The sequence below is a fragment of the Sceloporus undulatus genome, chromosome 4 (assembly GCF_019175285.1).
Source record: "Sceloporus undulatus isolate JIND9_A2432 ecotype Alabama chromosome 4, SceUnd_v1.1, whole genome shotgun sequence".
Classification (NCBI taxonomy): domain Eukaryota; kingdom Metazoa; phylum Chordata; class Lepidosauria; order Squamata; family Phrynosomatidae; genus Sceloporus; species Sceloporus undulatus.
In genome coordinates this window covers 168,227,922-168,236,193 of record NC_056525.1, presented here as the reverse complement: position 1 = coordinate 168,236,193, position 8,272 = coordinate 168,227,922, and positions in this window count along the sequence as shown.

Here is an 8,272-nt window from a genome sequence, read left to right as displayed (position 1 = left end):
TTAAAAAATCCCAATTTAAAAGCTGCATTGACATTGATTTGTCAACAGAGCCTTGTCAGCTTCAGGCAAGTTGGAAATGATTGCTGCTGTAGGGCAATGGCACCAGCTTCTCCCTGAGCGCACCTCTGACACAAGTCCTGATCCAGCACCGGGAGATGGCTAATTGTACAAACATAATCTGCAAAACAGAGCGGGGAGGGAAGTCTTGCCACAGAGAAAACAGCCTTGCAAAACATGTGGCCCTCTAGATATTTGGAGTTTGCAGCTTATATGATCCCACACCATTGGCTGGGCTGGGCTGGGCTGGGCAAGGATGGTGGGATGTAGAGACAAACAACCTATGGAAGCCCACATATTCTTCATGGCTGTCCTGTGAGGACTCCTATGTAGTGCCATTTCTTTTCATGCCCCAGACCTACCTACCTTTCCATTTTGACAGTTAGCCAGCTCGCTCACATGCAGTTATTCACGCAAATGTTTCTTTTAATGTTTACATTATTTTTATTGTTCCATATTTCAGAACATTGTTTAAATAGATTTTTGAGGCAACATGAGGCAACCTGCTGAGAGAGAGAGGGTGATAATAGGGTGGGATATAAATATTTTATTACTATTACAACAAAAACTGCTACCACTGGTATAAACTAGAGAGAGCTGCTGTATCTTTAGTAGTCACATAGAAGAGGGAATTTCTGCAGATGTTTCTTGTTACCTGGTTGCAAGATCTGTAAGGGACAAGGAACACTACGTGATGAACTAGTCAACTTCCTGAATATCTGATGGATTGTTTACACAGTCCAGAAGACTCCAGGCTGCTCCTGGAGTATTCTGGTCCCTGTTACATGTGCACTTCATAGCAAAAGTAGGCAGCTGTCTATCACTGTTCCACCTGGCACTACCACTGCTGGTGTGAGTTGCTCCCTTTGAGCTCAGAGAAAGGAGAAAGCCAAGGCAGCAGAGGAGGAGGAGCAGTTGTCCATCCCCTCCCGCTGCCTCACTTGCCTGGCTGCCCAGCTGCCCCCTGGCAGCCCTAAGTAGCGGGTGGATCGGTGGGCAGTCAAGAGAGGACAGGGGCAGGGAGGGGTGAATGCATGCCTCTCACAGCTGCTCCATTGCTCTAAGCTAAGCAATGGAGGAAGAGGAGGGCCAAATGTATCCATGCCCTCCCACTGCCTCACTTACCTGGCCATCCCCAGCTGCCCTTGGTGGGCAGCCTAGTGAGTGGGCAAGGCAGTGGCTGGGGAGGGGAGGCAAGGGGGTCCGCTGCTGCCACCTGGCAACCCTTGCAGGGTTTGGCTGGGCAACGGGCAACTGGGTGACTGGGACAGAGGGGCAAGTGAGTGAGTTATCAGGAAGGGGAGAGGCAGGCCACTGCCACCACCCTGGGATCCCTACACAGTGGGGGACATCAAAGCTAGTGACGCCCCTGCTGATGTCTATAAGTTGAGGACAGTCCTGGGGATCAGATCTATCATGAAGAAAGACTTTAACCCTCTGTTGAAATCCTGAGAAAATCCCCTTTTCTGAAGCCAGCTTTTGTGCTGTAAGGAGATCCCCAACTGGAGCTTAGGAAGGCCTGTGAGAAGTAAGCAGATGCTGAATCCACCCACAGAGTGTTGAAATGCAGAGCAGAACACGTCCGCTGGCCTGAAAAAGGGATAAAGAAGGCATAGATCTGTCTGGTTTGATCAAACAATTGATCACAGAAACGGATAGCAGTGTCTGGTTAAAGCAAGAACAATTATCCAAGGGAATGTGATGGAGAAACAGTGTCTGGCACCAGTGGTGAATGTGCTGTATTTAATATTGACAAAAAGGAAAAGTCTGTAGCAGCTAAGAATTACATGCAAGTCCAATTTGAATGTTAGCTTGGAAAGTCAATTTTTAAACATTTATTCTTCTGCCTGCTATTCCTATGTGAGACTTCTTGAATTTCCTCCCATGGGAGGCTATGCTGGACCTTTCCCTATTCTTCTTTTACCAGCAGTCAAATATCTTTTTGTTTAAGCAGCTGTTAATATGTAAATTTTAACTCCTGTATGCTTTATTTTAAACTTTTGTATGCTTTAAAAATAATTTTATACTACTTTAACGTGATGATATTTTATTTTCTTTCAAATTGTATAAGTTTTTAATTGATTCTTTCTGTGATCCACCTTGGGTCCCACTGCAGGAGAAGGGTGGCACATAAATGAAAATTAAAAAATAAAACAAAACATTAGGGATGCTACCTTCTACCCTGGGATTGGAAAAAGACTGCAAGTAGATCACCAAGGCTTTCTTTTTCTTTTTTGGCAGCTTGTTGGAAGAGAGTAGAAAGGTAGAAATAGAGAAATTGCCAGTTGGACATATCAAGTAACCCCATGTCACTCACCTTCTATTTTCCTGTCTTGAGTGGTAGCCAGGTTGTTGGCTGGTTTGGGGGGAGATTGTATATGTACCACCATATACTATCCCTCCACAGCAGCCCCATAGATGCTCATTATTCCCTTTCTTTCCCATACTGAGCACCCTTCTCTATATCTTGTGTCTGCTCTGTATTTTGTTAGTGACCCAGATGGGTCTGCAGAGAAAAGTGATGTGCCTTTATTGTCAGCTTTGCTAGTTGTTTGTAGAGCTCATCAGGAAGAGCGCTGCTCATCTTCAAAGCTATGGGCACTAACGCTCCATTTTGCGTTGCCCTCCTGCTATTGCTGATATACAGGGTGTGCCGAAAGCCATGATCCATAGCCAATTTTGAAGGAAACCATCACATTAGCATTTGCAAGCAGATGGAGAAATGTTACTGAAGAATGTTCAAAGCACATGAGGCATCTGCGTAGGAAAATATTTAGAAAAAAAGGGTGTCCGTTTGAATATTTATATAATGATTTGCCTATGGGACATGACTTTTGGACCAACTAGAAAATACATGTGCTTCAAGAAAAGTTTTCCATGTTTCTACTCCCATGTACCTCCTCATGTTCCTCTCCCCATAGGTTTGCCCATTTAGTGAGCAGGTGCCAGGTTGCTGTTCACAGGCAGCTCCCACCACCTGTGGCCCATGAGGTGCTGTGTTGGCTCCATGACTGCACATCGTGCATTGTGCAGTGGTTGTTGGGGCATGCCCATTTTTTTGCATGCAGTGTTACTGTCCTGAGGATTGTATGATGCTAGTGTGCTATAACTCCACTGGTGGATGTTTACACTATGCTGTATTGATGTAGCATCTTGGTCCAGAAGTGGATTTTTGTACCCCTCTTCAACACTTTTGGAAGCCTGGTATCTGCTGTGTGTGCCAGAGTTCTTGACCTATTGTTGCCCCTTCTTTCTCTGCCCGTTACCTAGGAATCCCATTGTTCCATTGCATTAAATAGTACTTACTTTTGGATAGAGATAGAGAGGATTTCACTGTCGATCAAGGAGAGTAACACCTGCCCTGCAAGCTCTTCTTAAAGAAGAAATGCACACACAAAATGATAAAACAATAAAAATTGACATATATGTTAGATTGGCCATTGCTTGACACTGAGGCAAAATTTTGAGGCTGGGTAGGAACTCTTAAATTTAATTAATAAATTAAGACGTAAATAGTTAGCAATATTTAAAAGGCAAAAAAGTCACTGCATGGCTGAGCAATCATCTTAGGAACCAAGACCCACTGGAGTTGGAGGAAGCTCTGAATAAGCATGTGTAAGGTTATGGTGCATGAAAAATCTTGTTTGTGATGGGTAATGAGGCCCAAGGGCATACCATTTGAAAGGAAAGTTGGAGTGTCCTGCAGACATGTACAGTAAATGAAGTCATAAGGATAAAGGAAGAATTGAGGCATTCCATTTCACGAACGATTAGCTATAACCTGGGCCTGCTTTGGGTTACCACTTATAATGGAACACAGTGGCTTTGCAAGCTCCTCTGCTCAGGAGGCAAGTGCTCATGAGATCAGCATTGACACAAAGCTTTGACCTTCGAGTTGTACTGTTTTGTCACAATCTGCCCAGGCTGACAGCTGCAGTTTAAATACAAATAGAGTCTTCAGACGTCCTTGTTCTTGGTTTTGATATTCACAGGGGACGGTTTCTCTGGCAAAGTTGGTTCACTCTGACTAGAATGAGGCATAATTCCACTTGTATCTGTCTTTCACTGCTGTGACCATTGATCTGGGACCTCTCTTGAACCCCAATCTGCACTGAATGACCAACATTAATTAATCCCTTATATCCTTCTTTTACCACCTCCCTCCTTCAACCCAAGGCCAGCGCTACTATTTGGCAGAATGAGCTGGTACTATCAAATGTTAGGTATGGAATGTTGTCAGATAACAGCAAATTATTGTTTGCTTAGTTGTTACTGTAAATTTTTACTGCCAGGAATGGGGAGAGGCAGATGTAAGATATTCCATGTTACATGTCAAAATGACTTGTCTGGCTTTCAGTTCTGCTTCAGGTGGGCGAATGTGGGCATCATCTTCTGCATTACTCTGGGACCGAAATGCCTTCAGCCAGCTTTATTGTTTATTGTGTACCAGACAAGATAATATAGACACTGTCAAGTTAATCTGTGCCTTTGCTCTAAGCTGACCTAGGAGTGAGCATGTTTTGACCAGGGCAACATGTAGATCTCAGAGTTCCAGAGACTTTTTTTGTTTCCAGAGACAGAGAACAGCCAACACTAGGTGTAAACTGATTCCTTCACATTTAACTCTTTTTCAGTCATTGGCAATCTCCACCTTGTGAATTAGTGCAGTGCAGACCTAATGGCCGACCTTGATTTTTGGAATATTTTTTTCTTCCTCCATCACCTCATTTTTTGTACCATTTAGTCTGACAAAGAGTTCTGGGTTTCCAAAAGCTCTTATACTTTTATGTTGTTTTGATTGATCCTAATACAGTCGGCCCTTCTTATACATGTGTTTTTAATACACGGATTCAAGCATCCACAGTTTGAAAATGTTCAAAAAAGTATAAATTTCAAATATCAAATCTTGATTTTCCATTTTTATAAGGGACACCATTTTGTTATGTCATTATATTTAATGTGACTTGAGCATGCATGGATTTTGTTATCAACGGGGGATCTTGGAACCAAACACAAGTGTATAACAAGGGTCCAATGTACAAGTATTGTGTGTGTGTTGTTTGCCTTCAAGTCATTTTCTGACCTATAGTGACCCTAAGGTGACCCTATCATGGGTTTTTTTGGGGGGGGGCAATTTTCTTTTGAAGAGGCTTGCCATTGCTTTCCCTTGAAGCTGAGAATATGTCACCTGATGGGTTTTCATGACCAAGCCAAAATTTAAACCCTGATCTCCAGAGCCATAGTCTCAAACCACTACATCACAGTAATCTTTTTTTTTCCTCATGAGCCACACATCTAGTCCTGCTTATTTTAATGCACTCAAAAACTGTTAAGTGAAGAACAACATTCTGTCTGCAGTGGTCTTTTGTGATCTACCATTTATAATGAAAAGCAGTGTTAATGACATATTCAAGCATAAGTCCATATTACACTCCTCTTGAAGTGACCAAAGCTGTGCTATTGTGTTGCTGATAGACAGCAGAGGGGACAGGAAAATTATTTGGCTGCATGTCAGATGCAGACAAATAACATCATATACTGAAGCTTTTGGAGGGCTCCAGAAGATCTTGGCAGAAGATGTCCTCAGTTTGTCTCTGGCTAGGAGAACATAGCTGGATGCTTCTCTGCTTCCTACCAGCCATGGGTGTGCATGTGGCAGGGGAGTTACAGCATAGTTCTGGATGTGGAGCTTCACGGTACACACAATCATGTCTCACTATGGCATGCAGGCATTATTCAAAGGACACAGACATTGTGTACTCTCTCATTTGCCCATTTACATGAGTTTGTGTTCATGAACTGGAGCAGCTGTTTGGCTTGTGCTTTCATGGATATTGGAATCAACACCACAGTGGCTCATTGCCTGTATTCCCCCCCACCCTTCTCAATCCCTTCATGACTGTACTAGGTGGAAGAGATGGTATTTGTTTGCCAACAAAGAGACACTGACATCTATGAGGTGGATCAATGTGAATCCACATATGGAGTTCACAGTTAAAACCAGATATCAACATCAAGAAAGAACTGAAACATGCACTGCTGTTTATAAATCATGTTTCAAGGACAGGTGTTCTAAATTAGGAGTTCTCTCCAGTTATAAGCATGGTGATTCATCCCCTTTTTGTTGACTAACACTGATGTATATGCCAAAATGTCTCACATTTAGGTTATTTTATCTTATTTTACCCAGTCTTTTGATTTGCATTTGCTTTTCATCACTTGTGATTGTTGGGGATATATGCATTGCATTGCAAACATTACCAAATTATGCCAGAAGCTCTAGTGTTGGGGTTCTTCAAAACTGTGGGTAAAATTTTCCTGCCTAAGGTTTTCACAACTGCTCAGTTTAACTAGCAAATGGGTGAAAGCCTGCTGTCACTCAAGAGAATGGTCTGCCTCCATTTTCAGTGTGTTTCTTCACAATCTAATATTGTTGGCCCTCAGTGTCCATGGATTCAACCATTTATGGCTTGGAAATATTCTCCTCTTCCAAATATTCAAAAAAGAAAACCTTGACTTTGCAATTTTATATAAGGTAAACCATTTTACTACACCAAAATGGGACTTGAACGTCCATAGATTTTGGTATCCATGTGATATACTGGAACAAAACCCCAAAGGATACCAAGGGTCCACGGTATAACAAGAAACCTACTGGATCAGACTAAAGTCCTATTTAGTCCAGCATTCTGTTTGAATTAGTTGCCTCTGGGAAGTCAACAAGCTGGACTTGCTGACAATAACATACTCCCACTGGTGTTTTCCAGCAACTGATATGCAGAAATATGTTGCCCGTGATTATGAACGTAGCATGGCCATTATGACAGGTTTTCTTTCCTTTAAACATAAACCAGGATTCCATGTTTACTCTTTGGGTAATGGAAAATCAAAATGAAAAAGGAAATGTACAGACACAGAGATCAAGGCTCAATGCATTTCAAGATACTGTTTTATATTCTACATTGCTTACTTTGGCCTGGTACAGACAGGCATGTTGTGGCAATATTAGAGCTCGATAGGGCTGGGCATCCAGACGTGCTCAGCCCTAGTGACATCAGAGCTGCACATGCCCATCCACAGAGCGGGTGCCACAGCTGTGCAGCAGTGTCGCCGTGTACAGACGCCTGTCAGCAGAAGTTGCATCATAAGGCTGTGTTGCAGCCCTTATGACGGTGCAAAAAAGGAGCTGCCTAGAGTGGCTCCTTTTTGAGTGTGCATCTGTGCAGCCACATGTGGATGCTGCTGCTGCACAGCTGTGCAGCAAAAAGGGGCGGCTTTTCATTGTCCATGTGTACGTATATGTAACTAAATAGTGTCTCCTGGCCCAATCCCCCAAAGGGGCACTTGCAACAGTCACTCCAAGAGAAAGACATCTGTTTAGGTTGTGATCAGGGTAGAGGAGGAGGATGTTTGCACTGGGGTCCTGCCAGTGACTGGGGCTGCAACAATAAGAAGCAGGAGCTGTGTTGCAATTCCATGTCACATTCTCACTTGGTGATAGGGTTGGTGGTGAAAACATCCTCCTGTGCCCCAATTGCCAACTGAATCAACCTTTCTCTTGGTGTGGCTGCTGCCTGGTAAAGTAGGTTTGGTTGAGGCATTTACAATCATAGGTAGTGCTACAATTGTGCCTATGTACATTTACAGAATATAGAGCAGTTACGGATCCATAAAGTACAAAATGCCACCATTCTGATTATTGTAGGACATTTCCACACATGGTTCTTGATAAAACAGGTTGAGGCTGCTTCTCTTCCAGAATATGCAAACTGACAAAATATAGGCAATGGAGCCCTATTTCCCTAGGTAGTGGCAATACTGGATGAAAACAACATCTAAACAAATGCAATGAGGGCCTTAATGAGGCATTTGAAAGCAAATGTCCTCTCTTTGGGTCTTTCCCCCCAGAAGCCACCAGATGGTGCTGTCTGTTTGCATTCCCCTTTTTGCCAGCTAGCTCTTTATTTTACAAAAGTATTGACCTTAAGGTAAATCTTCCCAACACAACACATTTAAAAAATCATTTTAAAAATGTGTCTGCTAGTTGGTTCAGGCTACAGCTCTTTCACAGAATAAAGAGCTAGCTTGCAAAATGTGTTTCAACCTTTCTGCAGAACTCTGGGGGGCAATCATTCAATGGTAATCTAAACTTGTCTTTCAGGGCTTACACATATGACATAATGGGGGAAACCAGCCACACTTAGCTGTCTCAGCA